The sequence below is a fragment of the Corythoichthys intestinalis genome, chromosome 14 (assembly GCF_030265065.1).
Source record: "Corythoichthys intestinalis isolate RoL2023-P3 chromosome 14, ASM3026506v1, whole genome shotgun sequence".
Classification (NCBI taxonomy): Eukaryota; Metazoa; Chordata; class Actinopteri; order Syngnathiformes; family Syngnathidae; genus Corythoichthys; species Corythoichthys intestinalis.
This window is the reverse complement of record NC_080408.1, coordinates 41395380-41402989: the sequence shown is the minus strand read 5'-3', so window position 1 is coordinate 41402989 and position 7610 is coordinate 41395380.

Here is a 7610-nt window from a genome sequence, read left to right as displayed (position 1 = left end):
CCGCGACGTTGTCTTCCTTGGTTCACTCCCTTATTACAAACACTTTTGCATCATTTACACGAAATACATGTGTTGGAGTGACATTAAGGATTTGGAACCAGTTCAGACACCATTTTGGGCTTCAAGCGGTCTCATTCTGTGCTCCAATAGCTGCTAACCCGGCTTTTCAACCGTCCATGTATGACAATGCCTTCCTTTCCTGGGCCAGCAGAGGTATTTGCAGGCTTAAGGACCTTTACATAGATAATACATTTGCAACATTTGAACAACTCATGACCAAATTTGATATTCCTCGGAATAATTTCTTTAGGTTTTTGCAAGTACGCAGTTTTGTTAGCAGCTTAAACACCTGCTTCCCCACTTTACCAGAGGAGACTGCTTTGGATACGTTTTTGGCACCTTTGCCTTCACTTAAGGGCAGTCTATCAATTATTTATGGCCAAATTTGTAATTTACAAAATGTCTCATTGGCACCAATTAAAGCACAGTGGGAAAAGGAACTGGGTGTGATGATCTCGGAGGAAGTATGGGAGGCTGCGCTGAAAAGAGTCTATTCCTCATCAATCTGCGCATGGCATGTTCTTATTCAATGTAAAATTATTCATAGAGCACACTGGACTAAAGATAGGTTGTTCAATATCTGATATTATAGATAATAATATAATAATAATAATAATATAGATGTTGCCCCTACCTGTGCACGATGTAACCATACACCGGCTAATCATACCCACATGTTTTGGTCTTGCCCATCTTTATACAACTTTTGGTTGGATGCATTTAAGACACTTTCAGAAATATGCAGCAGACAGATAAGTCCAGACCCTACCATAGCGCTGTTTGGAACATCCTCATCTCTGTTAAAGTTATCCAAGATGGATCAGGATAGAATTGCCTTTGTCACCCTTTTGGCAAGGCGACTGATACTGCTTGTGTGGAAATCTCCCATCTCACCGTCCCACACACTGTGGATTAAGTCAATCTTAAATTGTGTCCACTTAGAGAAGATCCGGTGTACGCTTGGGGGCTGCAGAAACAAATTTTCTGTGCGGTGGACCCCTTTTCTGACATATGCTAGGGCCTTGGATTTCTCTCAGATACCAGAATAACGATATTTTGTTTGCCTGTTTTTGTTTTTTCTTTCTTTCCAGTTGGTGATATACGGTATGGGGCTGCTCCTCCCACCGGACCCAAAGTTCATATATACATTGTTGTATGTGGATTTTTTTGGGAGCACTGTGTGGGGCTATCTGGTGCTGTTAAACTGCGGAGACGTTGCCCTATTATACAGTATTTTTACAAATGACGAGGTGCTGTTTGTGTGTGTGTATATGTCAAGGTCACATAGTGTGTAAGTTGGATTTCATTACTGAGGAACAGTTTTGTTAATAACGGCGTTACAATATAACGGCGTTACTAACGGCGTTATTTTTTTCAGTAGTGGGTAATCTAATTAATTACTTTTCTCATCTTGGCAACGCCGTTACCGTTACTGAGGACGGAAAGGCATGCGTTACTATGCGTTACTATATTGGTCGAAAAGTCTGAGGGAGACGGACTCACCGAGACGACAGAGCAGAGCAGGAGCGGGGAGGAGGCAAGAAAGTTGTGACGCCGAGCAAACGCGATGCTAGGTAGCTCCAATAATACATGTTGTAGCCGATAGCCGACAAACTGCGCCCGCATGTTATGGTAGACATGGTAGATATCACATATACTGTATATCAGTGTTGTGCATGAACGCGTTCAATGAACGATCGTTCATGAACACGTTCATATTTTGGGCGAACGTGAATTGAACGCATCATATTTCTGTCTTATGAACGTTACTGTGAACGCGCTCATTCTAGCGGTTGTGAGCGGTGCTCATAACTTCGTTCATGAGTTCATCATATTTAGAGCCTTACCGACAAAACTGCATATAAAGCCATAGGCTAAAAACACACAATAAAATTTTTTGCCTTAATAGCGGAACATTATCCAACCTGGCAACCCAAGCTGCCTGTCACGGCCGTGTTGTTTAAGCAAATACGTCATCATAACAACAGCAGCATGGACACAGAAGCCGGCAGCTCTCGAAACCCTCAGAGCAACTTTCTACACAGTACCAGCATTTAAAAGAGTTTTACGAAAAAGTCAGTACCAACCCGGATGGCAAAAATATAACGTTTACTTGTAAACTTTGTCCACCTGGATTGAAGAAGACCGTCCGTATGTCGGTAACGTCTTTAGCCAACCTTAAACGGCACATCGAAATAAAGCATGCGAATTGCTAGGTATCTGCGACTGCGAGCATGTGCGATTAAATAAAGAGACGGGAACGGTTGGCCAGAGCAGTACCTCTGCCACCCAAATACCGCTAACAGCATACCAGAGTGGCCCCGTTTTCTGTCTCTCCCAGCCGTAGCTAGACAACCTAGTTCTGCAGTATATTGTGGGAGACTCTTCAGCATCGGTGGTCAAATATTCAGGTAGGAAATGAACTGTGATTATTTTCTATAAGCTTTGGAAATAAATACAGTAAATAATAGGTTGCAACAATTTTTGACGAACAAAAAGAACTGAACTACAAAAGTTCATTTTTTGGAACCATGAACTTTAGTTCAAAATTTTGAATTATGAACTATGAACTGAACAGTTCATTTTAAAATTTGTGAACTGCAATTTGAACTAGTTCATGTAGAAAATGAACTTTCCCAACACTGCTGTATATAGATATAACTAGATGCAAAATGACAGACATGGCACTAAATGCGTTAGTAGACAGCCGCCATCTTAAAGCAGTAGGCTTTTTAGGACGGCTCTGTTGTAGAGAACCTTCCTAGCGAACCTAAGTAACTTTTTATCTAAAATACTTCTAAATCGGCAAAATCTTGACTTGAATCTATCTTTAAATGATGAAACAGTTTTAAAACTTTCATATGTCGAAAGTAGAGAGAAGGGAACTAATGCAATAATGGGAGCAATTTTAACAACTTTTAACAGTTGATTCAGGGTAAAGGGTAAATTAGGGTAAAGAATTGGGCTCGGGCCAATTGTACCAAAAACCTCCACAAAAAACTTCACATAGTGTGGCCAATGTTTTTTTTTTTTTTTTTTTTTTTTTTTTTTTGAGGAAAAAAAAAAGTAATTATCACCAATTACTTTGCCAAGTAACTAATTACGCTTACATTCAGATAATTGAGTTACTAACGCAATTACTTTTTGGGAGAAGTAATTTGTAACTATAATTAATTACTTTTTTTCAGTAAGATTAACAACACTGCTGAGGAATGTATGTCAAATTTAACTTGTGACTGGAAAACAATAAAAAGAATTATTAAAAAAAAAAAAAACTGGTTGTCTAGTTTGTGGTCAATCGGTGCTACGACGCTGATTATGAGGTTGATTAGTCGAACCTGTGTCAACCCAGTCAGAATTACTGCGCGTTCACATAAAAGGGGGCGGAGACCAGAGTCAAACACTACTTGTGACGATGGCACGGGCACCTTACTTCACGGAGGAGGAATGCGCGATGATCATGCGGAGTTATGAGGAAATAAAATCCACCCTCAACGCGAAATCCAACATCGCTTCGGAGAGTAGAGCGTGACGGGTCTGTTGACAGCGAATTTACAGATCGTGTGATTTGTGAATACGTCAATATGCCAGTTTACTTCTGTCCATGCAAAGAAATAAAGCCTGCTGTCAGGACAATAAAATAAGATTTGGTACCTTAACAGTAAGAAATAATTTAACCCACATCACCACATGAAGCAGGATGATTGTATATTTAGTCCCATTGACTGTATGAATACGTATGTCCTTTTTTTAGTTTGGGCCTAAAAAAATCCAGCTCAACCCGACCCGAGCCCGATCAATTAACTTGATTTGCAGGCCCGAGCCCGATACCCCCCACCCCACCCAAATTTTATGTTATATTTGTGAGGACTCAGGAAAAGAAGGAACTGTGGGGATGCCATGCGTTGTTGCGTAAATTAAAGCCCGTCTTTTGTAACAAATTTTCACAGTTAAACAAGACTGTAAGACGCATATTCAGTAAACATTTACACTCACCGGCCACTTTATTAGGTACACCATGTTAGTAACGGGTTGGACCCCCTTTCGTCTTCAGAACTGCCTCAATTCTTCGTGGCATAGATTCAACAAGGTGCTGGAAGCATTCCTCAGAGAGTTTGGTCCATATTGACATGATGGCATCACACAGTTGGTGCAGATTTGTCAGCTGCACATCCATGATGCGAATCTCCCGTTCCACCACATCCCAAAGATGCTCTGTTGGATTGAGATCTGGTGACTGTGGAGGCCATTGAGTACAGTGAACTCATTGTCATGTTCAAGAAACCAGTCTGAGATGATTCCAGCTTTATGACATGCCGCATTATCCTGCTGAAAGTAGCCATCAGAAGTTGGGTACATTGTGGTCATAAAGGGATGGTCATGGTCAGCAACAATACTCAGGTAGGCTGTGGCGTTCCAACGATGCTCAATTGGTACCAAGGGGCCCAAAGAGTGCCAAGAAAATATTTCCCACACCATTACACCACCACCAGCCTGAACCCTTGATACAAGGCAGGATGGATCCATGCTGTTGTTGTTGACGCCAAATTCTGACCCTACCATCTGAATGTCGCAGCAGAAATCGAGACTCATTAGACCAGGCAACGTTTTTCCAATCTTCTATTGTCCAATTTCGATGAGCTTGTGCAAATTGTAGCCTCAGTTTCCTGTTCTTAGCTGAAAGGAGTGGCACCCGGCGTGGTCTTCTGCTGCTGTAGCCCATCTGCCTCAAAGTTTGACGTACTGTGCGTTCAGAGATGCTCTTCTGCCTACCTTGGTTTTTGTAACGGGTGGTTATTTGAGTCACTGTTGCCTTTTTATCAGCTCGAACCAGTCTGGCCATTCTCCTCTGACCTCTGGCATCAACAAGGCATTTCCGCCCACAGAACTGCCGCTCACTGGATATTTTTTCTTTTTCGGACCATTCTCTGTAAACCCTAGAGATGGTTGTGTGTGAAAATCGCAGTAGATCAGCAGTTTCTGAAATACTCAGACCAGCCCTACTGGCACCAACAACTATGCCACCTTCGAAGTCACTCAAATCACCTTTCTTCCCCATACTGATGCTCGGTTTGAACTGCAGGAGATTGTCTTAAACCGTGTCTACATGCCTAAATGCACTGAGTTGCCACCAAGTGATTGGCTGATAAGTGTTAACGAGCAGTTGGACAGCTGTGCCTAATAAAGTTGCCGGTGAGTGTATATCTTTTATATTTGTGCGTCTGTCCTATCAGTGGATTTGACATTTAATTTAATCTCTTCGAGTTGGCAGAAAAAAAACACAAGTTTTCTCAATGTTTAAATAGTCTACATATTTCTATGAATATTACAAATGGTACGCTGTCATTGTCAGGAGGACACGTCCGCGGAGGAGTGCTGTTTAAATAGAGCGTGGTTAATTGGAATCCTGGGGTTAAGCAAGCTCTAACTCTGAGACGACCAGTGGCCGACACTACGAAGCCGGTTTTCTGGCTTAGCAGGGTAACTTCGAGAGTAACTCCATCACGTGCGACCTATGTTCGCAGCTAAGCGAGACTACGAAAGGTGGATATGTTGTTAAATATATTTCTTGTATGAGAGCAAAGCTCAGCATTCATTTACATTCAGCGATTTCAACAATCAATTTGAAGCGTTTCCATACCCCACTCCGAATCGCACGGCATACAGTGTTCTTACGCAGATATTCAGCATCACGGATGGAATGGATATATTGTCCCTGGCGAAAAAGCGCATGGACAGGCACACAATCTGCGCGGTTCTGAGGGCCTGACTTTGGCGGGTTACATTAGTGACGTCCGCCTCGATCAGCTGGCACAGGCAACAAATTCCTTCAGCTGAAAATCTATATCTTTCATGGCGAACATCTTCCGGGTACGCCAGCGGATTCTGGCGGTCTCCAAAAACCCGTGCCTTCCGAAGAGAGCCCCTCACAATCCACGCGCCAATGTCGTATGGGTCGTCCAGGTAAGCTGTCATTGTCAGGAGGACACGTCCGCGGAGGAGTGCTGTTTAAATAGAGCGTGGTTAATTGGAATCCTGGGGTTAAGCAAGATCTAACTCTGAGACGACCAGGTTTGGCGTGTGGCGTGTGTTGCCATGGCAACACTTCTCGGTTCCAACATATCCACCTTTCGTAGCCTCGCTTATCTGCGACCTTAGGTCGCACGTGATGAAGTTACTCTCGAAGTTACCCTGCGAAGCCAGAAAACCGGCTTCGTAGTTTAGGCCACAGATGACATGTGTATGTTGCTAGAGTCATACTCAGGAAGCCCGGCAGCGTAACCATGTGACGTCACCGCCCTGTGACGTCAACAACAATGGCAACTTGCTAGTTAAACCAATTTTACAAATTGTATAAAAACGAAAACATCAAGAGGGGTTTCAATATCAAATTATTTTAACTTATTATAACGTTTATTTTTTAAGGACTGCAAGTCTTTCTATCCATGGATCCCTTTAAAGTGGCCTCTCTTAAAACTCGGCGGCATATTCTTGATCGCAGGCATAATTCTTAATAGTTCTCCAATCGTGAAAGTTTTCTTCGATTTAGCAATACGGCTCGCCACGAGGTATGAGTATGATGCTCTCAGTGCATTTGCTTTTGTCGCCTCGTTTGCTAGCTTTTAGCCACCTATTATGTATTTTTAAAATTTAGATACTAGCTCCAATGGATTCCAAGGACGACTTCCTATCCATATGTATTATTATATCTATTGACTAATCCGAGCAAAACGACCAGAAGTACTCTGTCCGCCATTGCTGCGGTGTGCCGCCCGCAGCACACATCCAACAGCAGCTAACGTTACTGTTTACATTGACTGACGTTGGGCTGCTATAGTTCTGTAAACACCCCAGTAATGGCGGCCAACCACTAGAGGGCGACGTACACAAATCTCTGCTTAGATTAGTCATATGTCAAAAGGCACAGGCTAAGTTGCGGTCATTAACAAATTATTTTTCTTTCCGGCCTGGTAGCAAATGTGCCACGGACCGGTTCCGGTCCCTGGCCCAGTGGTTCGGGATCACTGGTGTAGACTTTTTCTCACTTTAATTGTAGGCTACTTGAAAGTTGGTCCGAACTTTTTATTGGGAGTTTGGGAAGTTGGAAAGTTTCAGTTTTCGGGTTAAATTTAAATAATTGGGTGTCACTGACAGTGACAGACGTCCAATCCATTTTGACTGGGAGGGCTGACAATGAACCCTTCCGTCACAACTTGCAAATAAAAGTGAAATAGGTTGACTTAAAATGTCAAGTTCTGCTCTTTTATTCTTCAGTGGCCTGCACAAGTCACTTTTCTCTCAAATGGAGATAAAATGATACGTTCACAACAGTCTGGAGCACAAGCCTTGTTCAACAAAATACTGATCCCCACCCTCTCTAAAAATAAACCCATCGCCAATTATAATTTATCATTGTCTTGAATGCTGTTTTAGTAAAACTATGAAAACAATGATCATATCTATATACCTCACGTACATTTTAGCACCTAAAAAGCCCAAGTCAGCCAACTGCTAAATCGTTTTAGTAGTTACATATTTTTATACTTCTA